Source organism: Lepisosteus platostomus, chromosome 5 (assembly GCF_059453375.1).
Source record: "Lepisosteus platostomus isolate fLepPlt1 chromosome 5, fLepPlt1.hap1, whole genome shotgun sequence".
Classification (NCBI taxonomy): domain Eukaryota; kingdom Metazoa; phylum Chordata; class Actinopteri; order Semionotiformes; family Lepisosteidae; genus Lepisosteus; species Lepisosteus platostomus.
Genome location: NC_142615.1, coordinates 13,932,170 through 13,942,824, shown reverse-complemented (window position 1 = coordinate 13,942,824; position 10,655 = coordinate 13,932,170). Strand labels below are relative to the sequence as shown.

Sequence of the window (10,655 nt, the reverse complement as noted above, 5' to 3'; positions counted from 1 at the left end):
CTGGGGGAAGATCTTACCCCAGAACACCTCTGAGACCGGCACTCTGAAGCGTTTCGCCACCATCAGCCTGCAGAACATGCTGGTGGTGCACCCCAGGAGGTCCACCCCACAGTCCCCCCACTTCACCCTCAGCTCCGGCCAGGCCGGGCCTGCTGCCCCGTCTTGTAGATGGAGCTTCTCCAGCCAACTGTCCGGGAGACCGAGTTTGAGCTGCTCGTAATCCTGACGGATCTTACTGACAGGCAGCTCGTCGTTGACCTCTCGCACAGCGTCGACAATAGCCTGGGTGGGCAGAAATCCGTCCTTTACTTCATAAAGAAGATCCTTGACCTTGGATATGCCAGCCTCGTAGAGCTGCCTGTTCCATCGAGACACCAGCAGGGGGTCGAGGAACAGAGGCTGTTCCAGAATCTGGGCCCGGGTCTCCGGCGTGTAGGAGACATGCTGGGACATGAACTACCCCCTCGCCAGCAGGACCTCCCTGTAAAAGGAGGGCAGATGTTTTATCAACCCCGGAGTCAGCCTCACCAGGAGAGTCTCCTGCCCCAAGCCCCCGCAAGTCTCGAGGTAGCTTCCCATACCAATCTTCCAAATGCTGACATTATCCAGGTCAAGGAACTTCTTCACTACTTTCAGCCTAAAGCTTTTCAGCTTCAGGCCTACATCACACAGCTTCAGCCCACCCCTGGAGATTTCCCCAATGAGGGTGTCATGAGTGACCCGCGGAGGCTTCCCCTCCCACACGAATCCCACCACCAGTTGCCTAATCTCATTCTCTACCCGTTCAGGAAGAGGCATCACAGACAGTGGGTACCACAAGAGGGACAGGCACAGTGTGTTAACGAGCAGGACCCTTCCCTTTAGGGTCAGGGACCTGTGTCTCCACCGATTTAATTTGCCCTCATCTTAATGAGCTTCTCCTTCCACAGGAGAAGCCCAGTGGCCTGCTCATCAGCGTTAATGTAGATGCCAAGGACCTTCAGGTGACCCGTCTCAACCCTGAAAGGGTAACCGAAGAGCGGGGCAAGGTCTGCCCTCCCCACCGGCATGACCTCAGACTTCTCCAAGTTTACCTTGGCGCCCGAGGCAGCGCACCACCTCTAAATGGCCGAGATCTCCGCCACCTCTGCCAACGTCAGTCTGGTGTCGTCAGCATATTGGTAGATCAACGAGGTGGCGGTGCCCCCAGGCAAGGTCACTGGAAAGAAGCTCGTGAGGGAACCATTCACCTTGACACAGCTCACGATCCCCTTGTACACGAGCCTCACCCAGGAGATGAAGGCCTCGCCGAAGCCAAAGCTCTTCAAGACCTCAAACAGGAAGGAATGCTCCACCCTGTCGAAGGCCTTCTCCTGGTCCAGTTTCAGGACGTATCCACCCCTCGGCTGCTCCCGCATAAGGTCCACAACATCTCTGATGGAGCACACCGTGTCCGCGATGTCTCTCCACTTGACGCAGTAGGTCTGCGAAGGCGACAGGATCCTGGGCAGAACCTTCCCGAGCCCGAGGGAGAGAACACGAGTTAGTATCTTATAGTCTGTGTTCAACAGACTGATCGGGCGAAAGTTTTTCAAAAGGGAGGGATCCCCCTGCTTTTTGTAGACAAGAGAGATCACCCCCCTTCTCATAGATGGGGTCAGAGCGCCGGTCCTGGCAATCTCCTGGAACACCTCCAGAAGGAGGGGCCCCTGGGACTGCTGAAAGTGTCTGTAGAGCTCGGAGGAGAGCCCGTCCCACCCTGGGCTCTTGTTAGGAGACGAGCCCCGAAGTGCTTCAAGCACCTCCTCCAAGCTCAGCGCACTGTCACAGAGCTCACGATCGCTCTGTGACAGGCGGGTACTCACCCAAGCCAGCATGGCCCGGGTCTGCTGCTCATCCACCACTTCGGCCAGAACAAGGCGCTATAAAAAGAAAACACCTCATTCCTAACGGCCTCGGGGGCAGAGAGCCGCACACCGTCCTCTCCCACCAGCTCCTCAATGAAGGAGCTGCGCTGCCTCTCCTCCTCCAGGACGAAGAAGAACCTCGTGCTCTTCTCGCCCTCGGCCAGATACTGGGCTCTGCTGCGCACCCTGGCTCCTCTCCACTTCTCCTCCTCCAGGGCTTGCAGCTCACCCCTCAGCTCCAGCAAGAGCTCGCAGCCCCCGCCGTGATCTGCCAGGAGCCCGAGCTCTGAGGTGATCCGAGCCCGAAGCTCTCTCTCCCGCCTGGCCTTCTCCCGCCCCCGGGACAGGCCATACGAGATACTGAACTCTTTGATGCCGTACTTGAGATTATCCCACCTGACCAGCTTTTCTGACCTATACAGGGGACACTGCAGCTGCTGCCGGATTAGGTCTTCTATGCCCTGACACAATGAAGCCTCCCCCAGGAGCGCGTTATTAAAGCACCAGGGGCCGGGGCCCCGGTCCTCCTGTGCCCCTGCTACAGAGAAGTGAAGCACAGCATGGTCGCTCAGGGTCGTGAACACATGCCGCATCCGGCTCAGGCACGGGAAGAGACTCATGTGCCCCAGCAACAGGTCGATCCGGCTCTGTCTCAAGACACCTTCAACGACCTGCCGCCGAAAAAAGTCCCTCCGCACACCATAAGCCTGACACCACGCATCCACAAACCCATGAGCCTCCGCACTGCGCTCCAGGAAGCTGCGAGCAGCGCTGCTCTTAAAGGTCATCCCAACCGCGACATCGAGCGCACTCAGTGCACAGTTAAAATCTCCGACGACCAGCCCTGGCTGCTTGAAGAAGGCGAGCCGCTCAGCTTCCCCATTGGGGGCGTAGATGTTGCTCAGCAACACGGACTGTCCCAGAAACCTGAGACAGACCTGCAGGAGCCGGCCGTCCGTGTCGCGGTGCAGGAGCCTTACGCTCTCGTACACTCCCCTCCTCACCAGCACGGCCACCCCCCTCCTGCACAGGCTGGAGGCGTTGCTGTAAAACAGCTCCCCGTCCCACTGTGCTCGCACCTTTCGGACACACTCCTTGTCCCAGAAGGTCTCCTGGAGGCAGACAACATCCATCCGTCCCAGCAGAGCTAACACTGCCCCCAGCTTCGCTCTGTCCCTCAGCCCGTTGGCATTTAAAGAGGCGAAAGATGCCATCATGTATATGGCCATAAGAGTGAAGTTAATTCTCCGGCCCGCACAACAGTTTCCCCGCCCTTTCTGCCACATTCTCATTGCCAACACTTGCTGCTTCCTCCCCACCTCCTGTCTCCGCCATCGCAGAGACATCAAGGATGGGTCTGCGGACAACTCTTGAATTGGGCTTGAGGTTGGGCTGAGGCCTGACGTGGTGCCACTGGATCCCGGCCTTCGAGGGCCCAGGCAGTTGTACCCCGGCTTGCCCACTCCCCTCCCCCTCCTCCCTGTCCTCCCTCTCCACCCCATCCATCTCCACCACCTCCCCTTCCCCCTCCATCTCCATGCTCAGTAATTCCCCCTCCTCTGTCCCTGCCCCATCCATCTCAAGACACCCATCCTCCATTACTTCTTCCACCACTTCCCCTACCTCTCCTCCCACGACCATATCCAACTCCCCTTCCTCAGTCTCTGCCAACGGTGCCTGACCGAGTATTGAAGAGGCTCCCTCACCTGGCAGGGTGTCTTGTGGCCGCTGCAGGGCAACTGGGCGCTTCCCCTCAGGCTCCTCTGGGTCCTCGGGCATCTCTTCGTTTGGGCCTATGTCCACCTTGCCAGGGTCTTGTCGCCGTTGCCGCTGCTGCTTGGTCACACGCCTCGCAGCAGTGCCTTTGCTGACCCCAGCAGGCTTCTCATCCCCTGGCCCAGAAGAAGGCCCTGCTGGCTCACCGGTAAGCTGGGGAACCGCTGACGGTGATGGTGGTGGTGGTGCTGGTGCCGTCGCCTCCTCCCTCTGCATCTCTCCCTGCACAGGCTGGGGTGTCATAAGCCCACTGGTACGCTGAGGGGCCGCCTCTGGTGGTGGTGGTGCCCGTAGGATCTCAGCTGCACCACGCTGCACCGCCGCATGTTGTGGAGCAACCTCCCTCTGCTTCTCTTGCGGCACAGAGTGGGATGCAGCAGGATTGTTAGGGCAACGGGGCGCCCCTGCTGGTGGAGATGCTGGCTGGTCCCCGGCTCCTTTCTGCTGCACTGTACCCAAGATTGGAGGGGCCTCCCTCTGCCTCTCCCCCATTACCGGCTGGGGCGTTGCTGGCTCACTGGGGTCCTGGGGCACCGCTGCTGGCAACTCTCCATGCTCAGCTGCAGCGGCCACCCGTAGTCCATCTTCAACCCTTCAGCGTTGCGGGCAGCTGCTCCTGCTCCGGCTGGATCTTCCGGCTCCGGCTCGCAGTTGCAGCTCATGAGCGCATGGAGGCAGTCCGGGCACTTGGCAGTGGTGCAGTTCCTGGCGCAGTGGCCGGGCTGTCTGCACTCATAGAAGAGGAACTCAGGGCAATCCTTGGCGATGTGCCCCGAGTCCAGGCAGACATGACACACCCTTTGTTGCTGGTCGTGGAGGACCCTGAAGTACTGCCCCCCCTCTGCCGTGGCGAAGCGGGTGCTGTATGGCAACGAGGCTACATGCTCGGGAAAGCGAATCCGAACAAACCTCGTGCCATCAGCAATGGTGGTCCCGGGTTAGTGGCGCATCCTGATGTCCGAAATGACTCTCACCCCCCAGCTACTCAGCTTCTCCTTGATAGTCTAATCTGAGATATATGCCGGGAGGTGGAGGAAGGACACCACTACCTCCTTCCGCTCCAGCCAGTGGCAGTAGCAGGGTGTGGCCTGCACATCCAGCCCCACAGTCACCGTGTCTGCATGTTCCTTTGAGTCCAGAGTCAGTTCAAACTCTTTTGGCGTCTGGGGGCGGCAGGCAAAAAGAGAGCCCTCCCCACAGACGCTGTGCACCGCTGCGATAATAGCACCCGCTATTATCTCCACGCCACGGTTTCTCCACACCGCTCACATCCACCACAAAAGTATGCACCCTTGCAAAAACCCGCCGGGGGAGTCGGTCCGAATTCCTAATCCTTCTCTTTCCTACACCACTCTCCTCCTCCACTACAATAACATTCTCTGCCTCCATGTTTTTTCCTTCCATTAAAACACAAACAGGACTCAGAAAGCAACAAAAAAGCAACAAAAAACCCCCAAAAGTCTCTCCCCTCCCCAAACAGAGCTAGGCTGAAGGGGAGGGCTTAAAAAATCAACCAAAAACACCAAAAAACCACAAAAATCAAAGTCTTACTTAAGACAAACAAATCCTCTGTTCCTCTTCTTCTTCTCCTTCTGATAGAGAGGACAACTCCGTCACCTCTTTTACGACGCTGCTTTTTTTCCCTTGCGTTTTTCTCTTCTTCCACGTTCTCTCTCTTCACTGAGAATAGAATAAAAAATGCTCACGCTAATACACAAGCACCCGTGTCTCGCCAAAGCTGACAAATAAACAGACGGACAAGCCGCACTGCACGTGTGAACAAGGGAATGAGCGAGCGAGCGGGGATAGGGCGCCTCCTACGCTTAAAAGCTTACAGCACCTGGTATTCCAAGGACGTCTCTCATCCAAGTACTAACCAGGCCCATCCCTGTTTAGCTTCCGAAATCAGACAAGATCAGGTGTGCTCAAGGGGGTGTGGCCGTAAGCGAGAGCAAGGCTCGCTTGCACCCTTCTTATTGAGAGGACAGCTCCGTCACCTCTTTTATGACGCTGCTTTTTTTCCCTTGCGTTTTTCTCTTCTTCCCACATTCTCTCTCTTCACTGCCTTCGTCCCCGCTCTATTTCACTTCAGCCTTTCACTCTTGCTTCCTTCCAATGAGGACGGAGCTGCGGGAGTATAGAGGATCGCTGTGGAGAGCTGCTGCTGTGCTTTGACATCTGAGCTCGGTGGAAAACAATCTCAATACAATTCTGAAAAACGCGACTCCCCGAACGCCAGCCGAACAAGTCTTGAAGTGGAAATCTAATAAGTAAATTGTTTCTTAAAATGTAGAGAGCTTTGCAAAAAATATATTGGTGCTTTAATATAATATATTTCAAGGATGTAAATGCTGTGCTACAGTACGTGCAGAATTTTAGAAAACAGTGCATCAACAAAGTACACTGTTTAGGTTACTTTAGAAGACAATGTACCAAAACAATATATGCTGTCTGGGTCGTTAGAATTAGCTGAAAGTAACTGATTAGCTTTGAATAACAAATCTAGTGCTTCTTCTCTCGCTTTTTGATGTAATCTGTTTTCTCTTAGGGAAAGGGGAACTTTTAGAAGGGACAAAGCGCTGAGCTTTTTTACAGCGCAACGTCTTTTAAAAACCCTGTACTGCTTGTAACAAATTGAGTCTCTGGTTGCACTTTGCGAAGTGGCAGCAGGGCTTGCAATATTGAAATAAAGACCTTACTCAGGTGAGAACTCTCTCTTGTGGCTTCCTTGATAGTTCCATGACAATTTGGGGGCTTGTCCGGGATCAGAAACCTGAACGCGAACGGCTGCTGAAACTCCATCCGGACCCTGACAATTTTAGCAAAATTGGACGAACCTCGAAGGATAAATTGTTTATCCTTCCAGAAACGCGTCTGGAGAATTGGCAGCTGTCTGACGCCAGTAAGTGATCCTTAAAAATTAATAGTTTGAGAAGTGAGCCACAGGGGTGTTCTCACGCGGGTTTGATGAGTCTGGGACTCATATAAAGAACTTATCTTAACACAGACGTGTGGTTTTTGCTCTGCGGAGTAGTTGATGTGATAAGGTTCTAAGTAAGGCACCGATCGGTAAAAATGGGAAATTAAAATTCAAAGATGAAAAAGGGACCGAGCAGTCCAGCAAAAGTACATGTACGACAAATTCAGAGAAACAATTATAGCCTGGGTTAGAGTAAAAAAAATGTTTTATGTTCATGAACTGTAAAGCTAGGGTAATAGGTGTAAGGGAACTTGCACATAATTTATATATGATAATTAGGGGCCCATAACTATGAAGGATCTTTGTAAGTGAATCAGAATGGACAGAGGAAAGTTGAATTAGGAAAAAGAAGTTTCCTGAAGAAGGGGAAACTTAGAAGAGAAGGAGTCGAAAGGAAATAAAGTGAATTGGAAAACTTATGTAATGGAAAGAGGAATCACAGAAATAATGGGAAGCTTCAAAAAAGACTAGTCTTGAAACTAAAGAACAGCAAGATGCAGCTAAAGTCATGGCCATGCCTTCTAAAAAGAAAAAGTCTCCACCGAAACTAGAAAGCGGTCCGGAGCCAAAGCCTTTTCACTTGTTCGTGAAATGCTAATGTGCACTTTTACAGGTCCAGAAGGAACTCCAGCATATGTACATTGACATTGGTCTCCTAGTGAATTATTTGCATTAGTTAAGTCTTTTCCTAAATTGCCTGATGACCGTAAAGAATTTCGAAGAAAGGCAAGCCTTGTTCTTGATTGTCTTAAGCCTAATTACAGTGACATAACCTTGTTGCTAGATTATATTGTTCCTAAAGGTTTACAACGTCCTCTAAAAAGGAGGAGGCAGATTGGCGGATACGTGACCCAAATGATGAAGAAGTATCCATCTAAATTAAACCACACGGACATGGAGAGGAAAAGTTAGGCGGCCGCTTCTAAAAAGAGGTAAGGACTCCTCTTTTCTAAAAAGTCCCTTGTCCTCTCCATGTTGCTGTGGTGCTGAAGCAAGTACAACAGAAAAATGAGTTAATGGTGTATGTGTTTTTAGATGCCTGTATTGTGAAGGTGGGGTAGAAAAAAAGAGATAGCTGAAGGAATAGCGTCTCGCCCTGCCCGTGCGAAACAATCCAGGTGTTGCATCCTGGTACACGACTGCAGTACGGCTGAAGGTAGTAACTAGAACTGTACTCGCAGAAGAGCCGAAAATGGTAACTCGATTCAACTGTGTGTTTAAAGCCAGGATTTGGAACCTGGTCTGTGTTCCCGAATTGTGATAGTTCGTCAGTTTGTCTCGACTGGGGGGTTCCGCGGGGCGCGTGGGAGACATGTAAATGGTTTGGTGTGAAGAAAAAAAAAAGTTTGATTAATCCAAAGTGAAACTTAAAAGAAATATGTCAGACGGAATTTAGGCTGAACAGGAATGTAGAAAAGTGTATGAACATTTGGATAAAAATAAACAATATTTAGAGGAATATTTGAGAATTCAACAGAATATCATAGATGAGACGCAAAAATCTCTGATGGAAAAGCTAAAAGCAATGGCTGAACGAAACGAAGTTATATATGCAGAAAAAGAAACAGCAAAAGAAGAAATAGAACGCCTTAAGAGAGAATCTAGGAGAAGGGTGGGAATTAGTGATGATGTTGCCAAGAATGTACAACTATGCTTTCCTGATATTACGGACAGCGGAGACAGATTTGATTTAATAACTCGCGAAGCATGCATGCAGAAGTGCGAGCGCTGCAAATGGGAGGTAAAAAGACTCCCAAAGAGGAGAAAAGGGTGCCGCCAGTTTGTCCAAATTATTGTGCGACTTTAATGTTATACCGAGATATAAAACCCCAAAGACAAAACTACTAATAAGCTAATAGTGCAGTTACTAAAAAAAAGGTGTTTTGGGGAGAAATTGTAAGAAAGAGGCTTGATTTCACAATTAAAGAACATGTCAGAAGCTGAAACGAGAGCCGTGCGTGAACTAACAGTTTTAATCTAGTAAACCCCTCTGTAGCCTTCCTGAATTTATCTCAGGATTTAAATAAAAGTGAAATAATCTTACAGTGTGCAGTAACTGGGGGACACAGGAGCACAGCTGTCCTGTTTTTAGACTAAAACAGCATAAAGATGTGATATAAAGTTTTCTAACGGGTAACAGGAGGCTACAGGAGAAGGGGTGCAAGGGTTGTGTTTAAAGCAAATATAAGCTGTCACAGTCTGCTTGGGAAAAGATGTACAGTTTCAACTACTGATGTGGGTGGGGGACACCCCAGACCTATTTTAGGCCTAGACTGCAGCATTTTATAAGGAATTACTGCATGAAATAGCATTTATGTAAACTAACTCAATAGAGTTATGTGATATTGTGATTGTTTTACCTAATGAGGGAATCCATAAGGCCGGGCTACTCCAAGTATTGGATCTAAAGAGGAAAAAAAAGAGTATAAAACCAACTACATGATAAAGCCAGGGTGAATGCCTTCTCAGAACGAGCTTGTCTAGTGACGTATTGGTTTAAGGGGGGTAGTGCAGTCTAAAGACAAAATTGCCTTGACCCCTGCAGCAGAAACCGTTTTTGATGTTTTGAGACAAGCTTTCTTGCAGGCACTGGCCCTGGACTGGATTCCCTCAGACTGATCATCTGTATGTAATTTGTCTGTAAGTGAAAGAAATGGGTTGTGAGCCGTTGTGCTGGTGCAGGAGCATGGAGATAGGCATCGTCTGGTGGGTTATTATTATTCAGGACCCCTTGATGCAGTGGCCAAGGGGCCGTGTTTATGTGTTGTGCAGGCTACCTGCCTGGCTGTATAAACTGTGAATAATCTGGTGTAGAACTAGCAGACCGAATGAAAATATTTAATTGAAACTTGTAAATATGCTAAATGGAAAATTGTAGCAATTTATATAGACTATATATATACATTTGGTGTATGCCACAATTTTGGATGGCAGTGAAGGAATAGGGATTTCCCCAACATGGGAGATGGCTCTCCAGGCTTTTCTCAAGGCCCTCTCACCCGAGGAGCTGCGGCGCCACGTGCAGCTGGCCGCGCCAACATCGCTGGAGCAGGCCTTGGCCCTTGCTACACGGGCTGAGGCCGTGTTCGGGGTGACTGGAAGTGCCAGCAGACGCAGTGCGCCCTGCCGGCTGACCGAGACGGCGACGGAGGGATCCAGCGAGGGGGAAGAGGAGCCAGCCCGGGCAACCGCTGCGGGAAGAGGGGACACCGAGTCCGGTTCTGCCGGGCACCCGAACCTCACACTCCTCGATCGGCGTCGGGAAACGGGAACGGGGCGGCTCAGCGTGGGGAAGGCCGCCCCTCGAACACCTCAACCCCCGCTCCGGAGAGCGATGTTAAGACCGGTGCCCCTCACGCCACCGTGGGGCGAGTCGGCTGTAGCCGGGGCCTGTACCTCCACTGCAAAATCGAGGACCAACCCTGCCTGGCCCTACTCGACACCGGTTCATCGGTAACCCTACTCCGGCCGGGCGTCCTCCCCGACACCGAGGGCACCAACCCCCCAGGATGGGAGGCCTCCAGCCTGCGGCTAAGGACCGTGACGGGACAGCTCGCTGCAGTCCGGGGGAAACAGGTGCTTGCCTTCCGTCTAGGTGCAGCGACGGTGCGCCACCCCTGCTACCTCGCACCCATCCAGGAGGACTGCATTCTGGGGCTGGACGTACTGCAGCGAGTGGGGGCCAGTTTGGACTTGAGCCGGCAGGAGTTGGTGTGGCAGGGGGAGCGACTGCACCTGGTGGAGGGCAGGCCCGGCGAAGGCCGAGGGACGCGGGCTTGCCGGAGCCGGGAGAAAAAGAGGCAGTGGCGGCGGCGGCGGCAGTCGCCGGGGCAGACCTGGCCTGTGAGCCGAGGAGCGAGCGTGTCAGATCCTGCTCCCGAGTCAGCCGGGGGGCCAGACAAGGCGACGGCGGCGGGGGCCGAAGGTTGCGTGGAAGCGAGGCGCGCCGTTGAGGATCTCTACCAGCGGAGCTGCGAGGGCCTCGATCAAGACCAGCTGCTGCGGCTCCAGGA

The 10,655-nt window shown here is 52.5% G+C and overlaps 1 pseudogene; it reads right to left on the bottom strand.

The window, feature by feature from the left end:
- Positions 1–5,490: 5,490 nt before the first annotated feature.
- LOC148663788 (5S ribosomal RNA) lies at positions 5,491–5,609 on the bottom strand (annotated as a pseudogene).
- Positions 5,610–10,655: the final 5,046 nt, after the last annotated feature.